This window comes from Ciconia boyciana, chromosome 1 (assembly GCF_034638445.1).
Source record: "Ciconia boyciana chromosome 1, ASM3463844v1, whole genome shotgun sequence".
NCBI classification, from domain to species: Eukaryota; Metazoa; Chordata; class Aves; order Ciconiiformes; family Ciconiidae; genus Ciconia; species Ciconia boyciana.
The window spans coordinates 112,290,814-112,307,659 of record NC_132934.1 but is presented as its reverse complement, the minus strand read 5'-3'; the positions used below and the strand labels follow the sequence as shown (position 1 = coordinate 112,307,659).

The window sequence follows — 16,846 nt, the reverse complement described above, 5'->3', positions numbered from 1 at the left end:
ATGTGTCCCTTACTGCAGCTTTTAAAAAATAAATAACATAAATATACATATAGCTTGTCTCTAGTATGTTCAACAATGTATTTACTACCTTCACACATCTATAATAAAAAATGCAATTTGTTTTTCACATTTAAACTTTACTGTAATCCCACTATCCTATGGGTAAATATATTTAATCAGAGTTTAATTGCAGTTGCAATGATTCAAGTTTGCACTACTATCAACAAATGTAATGAAGTACACTATTTGAAATGAGTGCAAGTCTTTCTGCAAATAACTGCCATACTGTACTTTCAATCAGGCAGATGTTTTTATGAGAAGACCTACATAGAAATGTTAGAAATGAAAATATTATTTTGATTAATTTTCAGAGTACTCAGTTGTAACTTGAAATCCTACAGTGATTGATATAGAATTTTCATAATCTTTTCAGAATTTGTTTTCCATTTTTTTATTTAAATTTCATCATCATTGCTGTTGTCATCACCCTCATAAAAAATATTATACAGAATTTTGGCTTTTAAGTCGTAATACTTCAAAAAGATAAACCAAACACTCAATAGGTCTCATCATACTAACATCATTTCAAGGGAAGACAGTGGTGATGTGCCAGGCTTATGGAACAAAACCTTTTGGTGTATAAATGATTACTTGCCATCTAAAGAGCATTTACAAAGAGAATAATAAAATTGTAAATAAAACAAAACAAAAAAGCAGTATCCAGGTGAAAGAATATCAAACACATTGAAAATATCATTTAATTAAAAAAAAAATCTACCTTCTTATACAGACTGCTTACAGAAAAGACTGATGAGATCAAATGTGCTTTGTGACAAGATATTGTGGCAATGGCAGATTTTACTGCAGACTTATATTAAACCAATGTGAAAAAGACAAATATTTTGGATTAATGTAAAATGCATATTTTCTCTTTTACTGTGAAAAAAAATTGAGGATGCATTGTGATAAATCAAATTAAAAGGATCTCCTATGATAATATTCTACAAGTTCCCAGCATTATAACATGATATGCTATTATTGCCTAAAATATCCTAGTCTGTGTGTGTATATAAATCAATGAAGGTCCAATCACGTTTTAGTTCATGTTTCAATCATGGCAAGGCATGTTTTTGCACAACATTCTAAATTCTTATGAATATATTCATGTATCAGATTGACTATTTCCAAGATTAAAAATTTCTAAGAAACTATCACTAGAACTAGAATGATTCTTGCCCCAAACCTGTTACTTGAGCAATGTCTTCTATTATCAGGACGCCTGATACTGAAAAAATGACTTATTTTCCTCTTGGATTTTTTAAGCACTTATGTTAAATGAAGTTCCATGATGTCAACTAAATATGTTATTTCATTTCCATTTCAGCCAAGTTGTGAAAGACTTCCATTTTTACACTAACTTTTTATTTAATAAATTTAATTTAAAAAATTTAAATTTATCTTTTCAAATGAAATTGCATATGCTTGGTTTACACTTCAAAGTATGGGGGTTTTGCCAAGAGCAGTTGTTTTCTTTGTTTTTAAGAGAAAGACTAAATGTCTATTTCCAGCCTATTTTGCCATCACAATATTAAAAGTTATCACTTAGTTCAATGTTTAACGTAGGGAGTACTCAGGCAAGCACTGCATGTATGTAAATTAACATTGTACTAAAATACACAAGAGTTACTTTTTAATAATAATACCTTTAGGATTCACAGGTGTTAATAAGGGCTTTAAAAGGTCACTCAGTTTAAAATTATTCTTGTCTGAGTTTCTAGAAAGCCTGAAAATGGTATGGCAAACTGTCCAATTCTTTGTTGATGTCTGTCATATTAAGCTGACCACAGGCACCACTGGTAGGGAACAGCACTCATTAGCAGTAATACATAAAAACAACTGTCATCCTGTTAAAATACTCTCAGGCGTCTTACTGCCTATGCATAATACCTGGTTTATATCCACAACTAAACCTCTGCAAGCTGAAATCAACTCAGAAATTCAGGGTGCAATTCACTACTTTTTGGGTGCTATGTTACACATATGCCTTAGAAAGAGATGCAGTCCTAAATCATCTACATTCAACACTGAAGAAGCAATGCTAAGTAATAACATATTTAGTGAAGTTCCCTACTGTAATGATTCTGGAAAAAAACCCACTTAAGGAGAAAATGCAGGTCATAACACTGCATAAAATTTCTCAAAATTTCTTTTTTTTGTTGGTTGCACATCCTTATTCTTTTTATTCCTGTATTAATCAATTAGTTGCTAACAATGATTTTCATTCAATGGTTACATTTTACATTACTATACTTCAGTATTTACCAATGTGCTTTCCGAAAGGGTGACAGAACCAAAAAGTTCCTGGCAGGCTCAGAGACATTTGAGATACTTCTCAAAGTCTATCTTGTTTATATGAATACTCCCATAGTCAATGTTTTTTTGGAACCATATTGGCTATTCAACCTCTTTTTCTATATAAATTTGTTACAGTTGCAAAGAAACACTGAAAGTATGGCTTAACAGTAACTGATCCAGCATTGGCTTGCAGAAAGGAATTGAAAGTAGTAGCAAGGAAAACTGAACTCTCTTTTTAACTGATATTAATCTAAATGTCACAATACTTACAAGTGCCAGCATTGGTAGCCTGCTTATTGCTTTTTGAAGTGTTTAAGATAGAAATTCAACAAAGCAACACTAAAGCTTCATATGGAATACACTTACTTTCTGATCACTTACATTAAAAAATGTTAACATTTACAGAGAAAGGCTTTTTGAATGCTTAGGGAATGGAGATCGACCTCATGAAAAGGTGAAAAACATAATGGTGCAGTAGGGCTGTATAGTCACTCCTTCTGTACACTGTAGTTAGGAAGAGAAAGAGAAAGAAGTTGAAACATAAACCCATACCAGAGCAAAAGGAGAAGGAAATTTGAAGGCTTCTTATCACTAAAGAAGTTAATAAATTTGGAATACCTTTCAAAAACAGCAGTGTAGCACAAATCATCTACAGAAAGGACTCTGTTTGGATAACCTTGAAAGTAAAACTTTGATTCATGTGATAGACAACTGATTTCATCTGACTTGCATCCTTCAAGAGGCAGGTGGTGAAAGTCCTGCCTTCACTTCTCAATCCTGTCTGTTTCAGTGTCTTATTCTTCACTTGCTGTAGAACTCAGACACACATTTCCCTCCTTCTCCTCCCCAATGCATACATTTTGTTTGGCTGCTTTCATTGATTGCTTTCCCTAAGGCATTTAGGATTGCATAAAGCAAAAGTAGGGGTGTCAGAATATGTGCTAATATTCTCTGCAGTCCTAAAACGCTTCTTACAGAAACACATCTGCTATATTTCATTTGTCCCCTCATGTGGCATACAGCAATTTTTAAGGGTCTGTTTATAGCATAAAATATGTATCTTTGTCATAACATTTTGGAATATTCCATTCACTGGACATGGAAAAGCATAACAAAAGGCAATAGTTAAAGCCACTCACCAGTTACTTATTTCTGGTCTTGGTGTTATATGTAAAAGCCAAAACCACTTCAGAATACACCCACATGATATATTCCATAGAATCAAGAAGTAATCTATAGGGTTTTTTTCCCTAGGATTTGCTGGTAACGCACATCCCAAATTACCAAAAAAAATGACTCAATTTCTTAAAATCAGTGCCTTGTTGAGAGATAAATATACACACAAGATTAAAGGTTTGACAGTCAAAAAGGAGAATGAGGATTGCAATTGCCATATACTTAAGCAACTGCTATTTCCTTGTTTCTTGAAAATTATTCCTCCTAGAGTTGCTCCTGAGTTGTATGTGAACAAAGGTATAGTTTCACTTGAAATGAGAAATTTAACCCCCCTCCAAAACTGTATCACAGTAATTGCTATTATTATTTTGGAAAACTACCTAAAAGTTTTCAGCAATGTATTTGAAAGCATTACTCTCACAAACATGAGGAGGAGATTTTTTTGGGTACCTCAGAAGATATTTCTGATTAAGATATTACATTATTTTTTTCAGGTACAGTGACAATATTCCTTTTTTTCTTTTGTATTTATTCATATAAGAAAGTAATAGTGCTGAAATCTAGAAATTCATATGCTACACTACATGTTAAAACCATTTGTGTTTACAAATACTCCCTTTAGGAAAGCAACTACAGTACTATATTTCTACTATAGTTACTATTCTTCTAGTAGCAGAATAGTAACTCTAAAGACTTACTACTCTTAAGGCATGAATCGTGTTAACTGTCTTCTGCATGATTTGTTGGGTGTTGACTAAAGGTGGTCCTGCAGCCAAACGTGAAAAATATGACATCAAAGAACCTTGTTAAAGGGAGAAGCTGATTAAACCATATTCAGCACCTTTTCTCACTTCACAGCAGTTGCTTTCAGAACATGTAACTATCTCTTCAGAACACTACAATTCTAACAAACTATGAGAGTACCACTGGAGAATCGTACATGACTAACTACAGATGTTAAGGAAAGATGACCATGTGATTCAAGTACGTTTGACATGAACATAATTAATCTAAAAAGATTGCTAGAAAAAAAATAAGCACGGAACAAATCAAAATGGAAAAATCTGTATGTAAAATGAAGTGTCAGAAAGGTGTACAAATTATTATGAAATTCTTGCCTTTGAGGCAGTTTGAGTTCCAAATTTATATTGCTTTTTTGATACACAATGATCATGATAAAATGTCTTGGAGCAGTCTACTTCCACTGCTGCTCACATCTGAAAATAGTTGTTTTACTATGGAAATATTTCACTGAAAATTTTATTTTGTAAGAAAACACTTATTTGAAGCTTGTAATTCTGAATTTAATATTTCGATCATGGAAGTTTATAGCAAAACTCCCATTACTGTTATGCAGATTTTTTGTTAAACAAAGTAAAAACAAAAGTTAAACCACATTTAGTTTGGAAGAAAACCAACACATTCTGTTAAAATTTGGGGTTAACATGGAAATGTTACTGAAAAGTGTGTCTGCTAGCTTTCTGTAATCCTCTTTCTGTTCATGACAGAGAAAAGACAAGTATTTTCACTCCCACTCTCATTAAAAACACAGCTATGCTACAAAACAATCCTATGTCCTTTAGACAGACAAGAACGGTATCAGTGGAATATAACAGAATTATGTCTTAAGTTTTAAACAAAACTAACACTGAATGTTAAATCAATATATTTTTTTAGTAACTATATATGTAATAAATTCTGTAGTGTACGTTTGAAATTTTGCAGTACATTTGGAAGATGCCTAACTTCAAAAGGAAAGTTTTATGTTTGTGTCCCTGTACATTTTTTCATCCAAGAGTTTCTGAGATAGCTGTTCTCTTTTTTTCAACCTTTATGTGAGGGAGGACATTTTGCCCCTGTACAGAATGCGTTTAAGCCATATCTAAAATTCAAGCTTATGTCTCATAACAAAAAAATTATTCTGAGCTCCAGGATGGAGGATGATTACTGACAAGAGACATGATCATTGCATAGTAGAATAATGTAGGTTGAAAGGGACCTCAGGAGGTCTCTAGTCCAACCTCCTGCTCCAAGGAGGGTCAACTATGAGCACAAACCAGATCGTTCAGGGTTTTATCCAGTCAAACCTTAAAAAACACCAAAGATAGAGACAGCAGTTTTCTAGGCACCCAGTTCTACTGTTTGACTGTCCTCATGAGGAAAAAGTTCTCTTACATCCAGTCCATCAAGACAGGAGAGGTCTCAGGGCAGACCACTACAGCACTGCAGTTGTTACTGACCTCCAGTAGAGTATGACTCATTAACTTCTACCCTCTTAACCTGATTTTCCAACCAGTTTTTTACCCATCTGGTTTGTGTGCCATTACAAACCATGAAGTCATAACTTGGATACAACTTCACAGCTTACAGGATCAGTTTTCCACAAGTTTTCTAGTCACATACGAAAGGCAAACTGGGGAAGAGAGGAATAGAAATATCCTTTTTTGGGGGGGACATGCCCCAGTCCTTTCTACGTACATCTCTTAAATTCAACTCTGCATAATACTAAAGATACTCTTGGTCTAAGAACTGAAATCAAGTCCCATACTAGTAATGGAGAGATTCCTCGCCTTTCCCCATGACGGCAGCTGGGTACATCCTGATTTTAACTCCAAAATATCCTAAAGGTTTGTTAGTTGAATTGAAGAAAGGAGGAGTGGACACAATAATTAAACAATCTCTGTGGAAGAGGCAACAGAGCACTGGGGACAGAAATCGCCATATTTGTCATCAGGATATTCAAGACCATACGTGGACTGTTAAATTTTAAGTTTTGAATAAAATAGTTCAAAAGTTGAACTGAAATTCAACAGCCTTACTAAGTAAAATGTTTTTGTGATTCCTGTTTTAACAATTAGCATTAACCAATAGTTATCATGGTTGGCTTTAACGGTGCTATAACTGCCTCCTGGAGTATACAGGGATAAAATTACTTCATTAAACTCTGTCAGGGCACTGAAATTCACAGGGCATTTTCACCCTCTTTTGATTCATGTAACAAGCACATGCTAATACAAGTGCAGATAAATACATAAGCTGAATTCTGACAGTAAAACTTCCTTCCAGACTGTTTTGTACTTTCCAGGTAGCCCTGTTCTATAGTCTTCTAGAGATTACAGTTACCAGTATTTATGAAGTGTATTAGCAAAAACAATTTCCTTCACATTAATCTCTAGCTTTTCAACACGGAACAGAATCAGTTTAAAATAACCAAGATTTTATTTCAGTAACATTTACCAATATCAAAACACAGCTACATGTAATTTTTTTTTTTTAAGTTGTTAAATGTGCATGGGACAAAGGAAGAACACAAAACAGCACAAAACTATGCAAGTGCACAGAAGCACCAAAAACTTAATACCTATATGGTTTCCTCTTATGGCATAACAGTTTGTCCTGGTGGTGAACAGGTCATGAACTGCATAAGGGACACTATTAGCTGGAAACACTTACTGACAGATTCCAAACATTTAGACATGTAGATAATGTGCTGCATCAGCAGAACAAGTTACTATAGTAGTCAGCAATTTTAATGAACATGTTTTCTCCAAATAAAACAGCAGAACCCAGCCTACAAATTAATGGATATGACATACTGCAACCTGCACTGTGACAGACCAAACTTATGTCAAAGTCTATCTAGGTAACCATACTGCATTCTGGTAAACAGTGGCATTAATAGTGTGGTTTTGCCCCCATTTACATATAAGTGAATGAGAGGAGCTATTATTACGCCTTTACACAATTCTTGTTTGAAAGAAGCAACACATCCACCGAAAATAAAATAATCCAGAAAACATAAGCAGTAGAAAAATTACACGCTGAGTAATAAGCAACAATCATGCTGATTTTTTTTGAAACTAAAGCTGTTAGCATTTATGCATAACAAACTAATTTTAAGAGAAAATCAATGCTACAGGCACAGGTGAAATTGCATGCTCATAGACATGGACTGCTTCTTTTGGAACCATGGTGTTAAAATTTAATTATGCAATAACTGGAATGGGCATTTTAGTCTGAACTAGAAAATGATGTCTAACCATTCTCCTTCTCTCAAGACCTCACCTGTATGGAATCAGACACATCCATACAACAATGTTTTTTCAATATAGGCCTAAAAGCATGTGAGGAGAGTAATCAAGATGCTGTTGATTATTTTGTTCAATACTGCCTGTACTTCTGTCCAGACTTCCAATTGCATGCAGGCAATTTGCTCTTAGATGAATCTAGACATGAGATCAGTATGGTAATCTGAAAGAAGAAAATAAGATGAAACTAAGGAGATACTAAAGCGAAAAAAATATCTTAGTTTCTTTATATCTTTTCTATTCAATATCATTCAAAAGAGGGCTTTTTTGGGGGTTTTGTTGGGTTTTTTTGGGGGGAGGCATTGCTGGGGGGGTTGTTTGTTAGGTTTTGGGTTGGTTTGGGTTTTTTTAACTTATTAAGTGTAGCGTCATCCTATAGGAGTTATTGTCAAAAAATTATTTGACATTTTCATCTAAAGAAATTATTTCCCTTTTCATTAAGTCAAGGACCTGCAGAGGTAACAAACATTTAACCTTGTCTGTTTTGCAGCTAAACACAAAGATGACACCCCAGATGGCTTTGAATGTAGAAGTTTGCTTAATATTTCAGGCAACTATAAACATGTCATATCTATGCCAAATATAGTAATTTTTATGACAGCTTCTATGTTAATTTAAAAGGATTGTTCTAATCTTCAGATGGATCCAGGTGATGAATGTATCTAAAACCTTTTTCTTCTATCAATCTATTTTATGAAGACACAACTCTCAGTCCTACAATGCAGCTTACACAGTTAAATATCTTCCAAAGTTTTACATTAAAGACTGTCTCGTTATACTGTTACACAAAAAGTATATATCAAAGGCTTCCCAAATGAGCCTTATCTTTCTGCCAAAAAAAATACGATTCTTTAAAACCTTAGAAAAAAGTGTTATGAACCTCTAAAAGCAACTGGGACATACTAATTTTTAAATACAGCCATAAAGACCTGTCTGATAATAATTAAGACATTATGACAGTATCAACTGTGGGACTACCAGGCTCATTTCTCACTTATAGCCTAAAAGAAACCCTTAGTCAAAAAAACCCTCTTTGTTTTCCATCAGTTGCCAGTCACAAGCTTGTATTAAACCTAACGAAGTTAGACAACCACACAAGTTATGATTTTAGGGAGAGAAATTTTGAACTAGTCCAGAGTAAAAAAGCCCCAAAACTCAAGAATCTTCCCTTTCCACACAAACACCAACTTTAGCAATGAAAGAGAAACTGTTTAGTAAAGCCTTTATCCATAAACTCAACTTAGATTTAAGGAACATGACATTATTATTATTACTGATCTACTAAGCACAAATTTAAGTCCACAGAGTTCTCCAGATTCTTCTGTTTCCTTTCTTAATTGGACGCTACCCTTCTCCCCTCTTAACAACTCTCTTCAAGCCTGGGTAGGTCTAATTTTGCATTTGTTTGTCTACTGTTCCTCCCTGAACAGTAAGTGTTTTGTTCAAGCTCATGAAGTTTAATTTCAGTCCTGGTAATCAGAGCATGGATAGCATCCTTCCCCTGTCATCCCCTGCCCCTCTTCTGCAGAGGGTTAGAGATAAAAACATTCCAGTGTTATTTTTTGGACTTCAAACAAAATGCAATGCCTTGAGTGGCTTTCCTGGATCAGTGATACCCATTTCAAAACAACTTCTGCAAGTCTTTACACATCTTCAAATTGTCAAGATCCTTTTTTGTCATGAAACAATTTTCTAGTTGCAAAAGCCTCCTTTGTCTGGATCTATCACTAGAATACAAACCTGCAAAAGCTAGTATAAAATAATGATAACATCTCCCAGGCTAACACAAACGTAATAAATCAGATTCACCTAAGTGTGCATCTCCTCTAAAACTTCCAGAACCATTGAGTTCTATTCTGATCTTATATAATTCAATTATGTGAATGTTAGCTAATTTAAGTTTCACATTGGAAACAAGAAAAAACAGCTGCCTACTGCTCATTCTGATTTTAGCACTAAACTTTTAAATATTTACTTCTTAAGAAAACAGTCAAATTATAAAATGCTGGACATGCATCTGCTGGATGTCCGAACTGATACAACGTAAAGGCATGCTCAGAAAACTCTAAGCACAGACTTATGGAAAATCAAGTCCTTTAAGATTTGCTAACCTTAGATACCCATAAATGACTAAACCTAGTAAGTTAGCCTTTAAGAACTTATAACCAAGCTGTTTCTTATGCTCTGCTGATGCATTACCAGATTTTAGTACTTGAAATTCAATTATTTGCCCATTCATGCTACAAATAACTTCTACCTTGTCAAATTTTATATATAACTTCTGAATGAGCTGCAGTAATACCAGATCTTTAATAATGAACAAATATCCTTTCAAATCAGTTGCAAAATCTGCAAAGATTGTTTATCAAAAAATTTCAGAACATTTGAAACATTCAGGAAACTTAGTCTACTTAAATAGTCTTTTCTTAAAAAGTAAAGAAAGTAAAACCCTGAATTGTTTCTCTATGACAACAATATTAGAAAAAAAAAATTCTAAGGAGAAAAAAACCTTAACAATGTTAATGTTTATTAGGGCATCTCCTTGATATGTTTGCACCAAAGCATTTTTGCTGAATAAAGACAGAGAGTTATAATCACAACTAATCTATAAAGATCTGGAAAAATTTATTCCTTCTGAAAAGCTATATAGAATGGGCTATGAACTAAATCATTGTCTATAAGGTAGATGGAAGAAAATAATAATAATTCCCATTTGCAGTCTAGTTCTCATGAAATATTGCTTTTGCCTGATGGCAAACATTTCTTAATGACAGCAGTTTTACAGCAGCATACCATTTGGGTGGGGAAAAAAAAGTCAGAGTATGGTTTTAATAAAATGTATTTTATTTTTTTATTATAAATTATTTTATTTGAATGAACAGCTATCACTACTTATTCGAAAGTCTTCAGTGCAACCACAGTACTATACAAAGCAGCCTCCGTAGAAATGCTGTTCTGCAACAACATTCTTAAGACAGAGCCATATAAAATAGCTTTATACCTTCTGTAGTATTCTTCTCTTATATAGTTCCTATCTAATTTTCATAAAAAGATGAGAAAGTTGTGTTCACGTCTTGCTTTACCAAGCTTCCAAAGCAAACACCTCCCAGTGTGTGAAAGTGTTTGCTTTTGAAAACACATATTCCTCGAAAACTTTACCTTCAGTTCTTTCTTGATTCCATTTTGAATACTCATATCACAGTCAATGCCCTTGCACCCACACTTTGCTAACTCGTATGACAGGGAAAATTATACAAAAGTCACCTAATGTCACCTATATTCTTCCTGCTTGAAAAGGGAAGAAGTGAAAATAAGATGGTTAATCCTCTTAGACTGCCTGTACAGACAATAGAGAAAGGCTCGCCTAAAGGGGAATTAAAACCATGAGACCACCAAATGTTCCCCTATCTGTCATAACTGAGGATGTTCCCTAGTTTAACCCTGTTAGAGTAAGGTCAAGCCTTTGTGCAACCTGCTGTCTCCTTATGCTTTCTTCCAAATGGACCCAAGGGGAAGCGCTAACAAACTACTGCAGTTAGTGCTGAACAAAAGAGGTAAATTTATTCTCTCCGTGGATGTCATAAGGCTAGAAAGCTAAAACTATTCTTATATTAATATATTTATTAATTATAAATTAATTATAATAATTATAAATTAAAGCTGAGTTGAACAGCAATTTACTAGCAGAAAAAAAATATTAAAGGCACTACACTTGCAGCAAGAATGTTAACTTTTGACGTTAACATCTTAAATTTAATTTCTGAAAGCTTATGCTCATTTGCTAAATTACTAGCAATTTTTCCTAAAACATTTCTTAAAGAAGCTCCACAGATGTCTGCTGAAATAATGAAAAGGAATATATCCTCATTTTCATGAATGAGAATTTATGCAGTGAGTTGCCATGAGCAGTAATGGAAGTTGCACGCAACAATCCCAGTGGACACTAATACAGAGGCATTCCTAAATACACAAAGGAAGTGAAAAAGCCTAAGAAATTGAGACTTAAAATAAACACAGAAGACATGTATTGTACAGTCTGTGGTGATTTAATGATCTAGAATGAAAACATTGCCATATTCAGGTGCCATAGTTACCCAGAAGATGATCTTATCTTTATGGCAGATATGCATACATTACATTATATGTCTCCAGCCACCAGTTACCAGAGCAAGCAAAAAGTTAACTTCTGTCTGCCCTTCCCCATCCTCCTCATTCAGACAGGGCTGAGATGGCAGGCGCAGAACAAAGAAGCCTGTTTACATTCATAAGTTATTCAAGCAGAAAGAGATACTTCTATTCTCATTCCCAAGGTCAATACACAGAAATATGACATGGTCTCAAGTTAGAATGAAAATATTAGGTACTCAGAAAGGACCAGCCTCTGACCTAAGAGTATATTACAGATATATAATTATGAGATTAATATGTAATATATAATACCAAATGTACAGCTCTATAAAAAAGGGTCAACAAAACTTAACAAAATACTTCTTTCAGGCTTATTGGGATAGAACATAGTAGTCAGTGAGGGACTTTAAATCCTGAATGTACACTTTTCAGTGAACAAAAGTGAGCAGGAGTTCTCCTGATTTCCTTACAGAAGTGTACACACAGACTGGCTCAAAAAGTTTACATTTTAAAATGATAAAAATCAAGACTATAGGATGAAGTACAGAATAACATATTTTCTGGAAGATACCTTAGAGTTAGGAAAAAGATCAAAACAGAGAGGAAAAATAAGACTGTATGAAAGAAGAGACAGAAGGGATGAAATCTGGTGATAGCGGAAGTAACAAAAAAGGTAAAATAAATTTCTATAGCAGGGTGTGGAATAATAGGATTAGAGGTAAAAGCAATCTGCAGTGAGTAAGCAAGAAGTACAGAAGGAAGAGCAAACAATGCATTTTAATTCTTTGTATTGATGTATATGCCTTGTTTGTAAGCAAACAAGTAATTTTTTTTCATATTCTTTTATCTCCTACAGCAGTATCTTTTCGAAACTTCATGATGTGATGATAAAGACCCTGACTAAATGCCTCCCATTAAAGTTTATTTATTTTGAAATTGGCAACTGTTTTATATAGACATGTAAAAAGCCAAAAAGAATGTTTTCAGAAGTTATTGGGATTTAAACAAAAGAAATAGGAGAGCCATCCTGCAATATCACAGAAAATTTCCTCATCCATGTAACTGTAACCGTAAACCAGCCAAGATCTATTTCCCCCTCCCCACCCCCCAGTAATATTTGCACTGAAAGCTTATTTTAGAATCTGACTTGGTTGGCAATAAGCAGCCTCCCTTCCAATTTCCAGCCAAATTAATTCCTGGGAACTGGCAGCCTTTGTATTAAATTTTGTCTTCCCTTCTGTGATAGGGAGGAATCATATTTAAACATAATATCTTGCTGAGCTAAAAAACCAAAATCATTATCTACCTGAGTGGGCTGGGGTAGGTGAGGGCCCCACCACTACCTCAAGCTGGATGTGAACCAAATTGGGGGGTCTAAAAGGTGAAGGCACATTCGATTCTAGTGTTCTGCCTGAGCTAATAAAATGGCATGGAGTCACTCAACTTAAGCACATTCACACAGACACCCCCTTCAGGCTTTTCTCGTATGACACGTTTTCTGCTACTGTTTTTTCTAGTGACTTTCCTCTTCTACATCTGTTCTAACTTCTTAAACTCATCAGATATCTTTAATGTGATGACTGGGTGTGAGCCAAGGGTTCCAAATGAAGCCTCATCAGTGCTAATTTATGAAGGGCAGTAAAAGGTGTGGAATCACCATTAAAAAAACCCTAACCCTGAGCACAAACTGAATCAGAGTGACAACTTTCAAAGCCTTTCACTGAAGTACTGGGCACACTAAATACTTGAATATTTTTAGCAGTAAGACTGTAAAAATTACTTATAGAGCTTTTGTCTCTCAAAGCATCTCGTGTTTCTAATAGAGCTCTTCTATAAAGCACTGGAGACACTAATACTAGGCAAAAAAAGTATCTCCTTCTGCCATCTCATAATTTATGGTCTAATTGGTCACAGTTTTCCACAAGCAAGTAGAAAATAAAATTATCTAGATGGCTTTGCAGTTTCACATAATAAACTGAAAATGTTGCTCTGATATAAAAAATAACTCAAAATCCTACCTAGAACATTATGGATTTATACAATGCTCCTTTCCCAAAATATTTATTTTTCCATACTACTAACCAGCAATTATTTGTGTAGGGCTCACACCAAAGGCTTGAGCTTTTCTTCTTTTTCCTCTTCTGACCTACAGTTGAATGCTAAATAAACTGGAATGTAAAGAAGTATTTTCACCCTTGGGTATAAAGCAGAGTGCTCCAGTCTGATGTATGCTATGAGTTGTCACATGAGCTACAATAACAGTGGCTCTTTTCAGTGAGAGTACCTACAGCAGCATCCTGTCTTCAGAAGCAAAAAGAAACAAGGGTCTAAGAAAGAGAAGACTACGCAAACAAACAATGCCACTTCCTCAGCACATCCACAGTGAGCAATCGGTAGCACAGGGGTTGTCTGAAGTAGCACCTATAGGCTTAATCATAAAAAGTACAGTTATGTCAGAAGGAGAAAATAGCATTTCGGATACAGGCATTTTTACTAAAATGCATAGGAAACATTGATACAGTATGAGAATAAGCAACTGTAACACAGAAATGTGCCTTCGATCCAGCTGCTTCTGAAATGTTTGTTCAGAACCAGTTACATACATTTTTACCCAACTTACATCTAGCACTTTTTTCATGAGGAAAAGCATTCCAGTGACACAGCCAGTAGCTGAGAGCAAGTGCTGACGTGAGTATGGCTGGTAGATTTATTTAACTTTTCTAAAGACACATAAGAGTATGACTTTATGTGTCAAAGGGATGCCTCCTGAGATCTCACCACCATTAATATATTTAAGAAAGAAAGAAATAAAATCTTAAGACACAATGATTCAAACCAGGAAACTTACCACGTCACATAGGAATAAATTTAGAAATAATCTTTAGTGATGTGGTAAAAAAAAAAAACCACAGTGAAGCGTAGTTTGATTAATGACAGTAAATATGGATTCAGACAGGGGAGGCCATGCTTAACTAACCTTCTGAAGTCCTTTGAAAACATAACTGTTATGAAAAATAAAGAAAATTCAGTGAATACAGCATAGTTAGATTTTCAAGGAGCACTTGACAATGTTTCTCATAAGAGATTCATCTCCAGTGTAACAGCTACACAAGAGAAACTGAAATAGGCTACTAAATATGAAGTTTTAAAAAATGAGAGAAAGGTGCATAGTGACAAATAAATTATCCCAGTAATTTTGAGAGTTTTCAGAACACACTTGCCCACAAATATGTATAGCTAATTAAGTTCTGATCTTGATAAAAGTGACTTTAAAAAACAGTATTTGTAATATTCAGTATTAATAAGTATTGGTATTATATCCAGTAATATTACTCTGTCTAATAGCCCTCCAGATAAATTCTACTTTAATTTTTGGAGCCTAAGTGAAAATAGAGTTTGATAATAATGACATGAAATTCAGAAGAATGTGTTTCTAGTATTAAAGCTAGCAGTTGGGAAGTACATTTAGTCATGTACATCAGAGAAAACATGGTACAGTTACCAGCTCAGAGTGACAGACACACTGTAACACTCCTATTAAAAGAGATACATTTGAGAAATTTTTACAAGGAAGCTGAAGGTAATATGGTTAATTTATGTACATCCCTGCCAACTCTGACAGTGCCAACTTCACATCCATTTTCCTCCTCTGCAAGATGCAAAGAATAAGCCAAGTAGACTGATGAGAACAACAAGCTCGAACATATAGCTTCTCTTCAGTACACGACAGAAAAACTAAGGTCTTTTTTTTTTTCCTAATGTGCAATTGTATCATGAAATTTGTGAAGGTCAGAGACAGTATAAAACAATTTAATTAGATGATATTTGGGTACTCACACAAGATAAATTATGACAGAAAAAATTATTAGTCATACAGAACAAAATATTGAGTTAGGATACAAAAAGCGAGTTTGAAAGTCTCGTAGAGGATGTAAATAAGGTAAAGGATTCATAATACAAATACAGCAGAAGTATGTGGAGTTAAGAGTAAAATCGATTTGCCAAATCAATGTTCTTCATTTTCTCAAACTATTTTTTTTCTTAATATCCAAATAATTTATAACCGTACTAGTAAACACAGATTTTCAGTTTTGTGTTAACATATCCTTTTCACACATGATCAAGACTGAACTTGTAAAAAGAATTAAGCTGCTCACGTCAAGAAAATCTCTGCTTCTTAATCTCCAGGTTGAAAGCCAGTCAGGTCAACTAGACCTGGATGTATGAAAATATTTCAGTGGAAAGAGGAAATTTATATCTACCTTAAAAGCGGAACTAAAGCCTGGAATGAAAAGGGGAAAAAAATTACAAAAAATTCAGCAAGCAGGTAGAATGATCATAAGGAAATATGCAGTGCATGGCCTTTTATTAGAGTAAATGTCAAAAATCTGTATCTGATGGTATTACAGAGGCATCTGATCTATAATATATTCCCTGTAGCTAAGCCATTTTTTGTTTACAAATGCTTGGGTTTTTTTAAAGGGAACTTATGTAGCATCTGACAGATTAGAACTCTTATAAAGCAAGACCTTGCAAAATGTAGCAAATGGTATTGACCACTCACAGATTAAAACATTATTTAAAATACTTAATGCTTGACCATACTACATCTTTTATCATCGATACCGTCACAGGAAAACTGATGTGTTGCAAGATATCAATGAAAGTGGAAGTTCAAGTACTGACAAGATTTTTTTGTTGAAAAGGTAAGATAACATGCCCATAAAAGAAACTAAAAGGTGGCTATGCATCTTGTAGACCTACAAAGGTCACATCAGATTTTCTCTATGGTGAAATGGAAGGAGTAGGATTCAGCTTTTGTCTGCTTTGTAACTTGAAGTCATGGTCCTTGTGTTGACATAGAATTTGTATATGTATAATATAAAAAAATATATAAGATATATATATAGATAAATATATACATAAATATACTCCCTTTGACTTACATATACTGAAATGATTGGTAAAAAGCATGACCAAGCACTATTAACAGAGTACATATTTAATTGCAGAAGCAACTGGTAATGAGGGCACAGGAAAAAAGTTCAAAATAGGAAATACAGGAGTATCTCCCACCTCTTCCCCTTGTCAAGTGTTCA

The 16,846-nt window shown here is 34.2% G+C and overlaps 1 protein-coding gene across 1 annotated transcript in view; it reads right to left on the bottom strand.

Moving 5' to 3' along the window:
- Positions 1 to 16,846, bottom strand: part of NCAM2 (neural cell adhesion molecule 2) — a 339,691-nt gene that overhangs the window by 258,575 nt on the left and 64,270 nt on the right. The gene's annotated exons all lie outside the window — the stretch shown is intronic.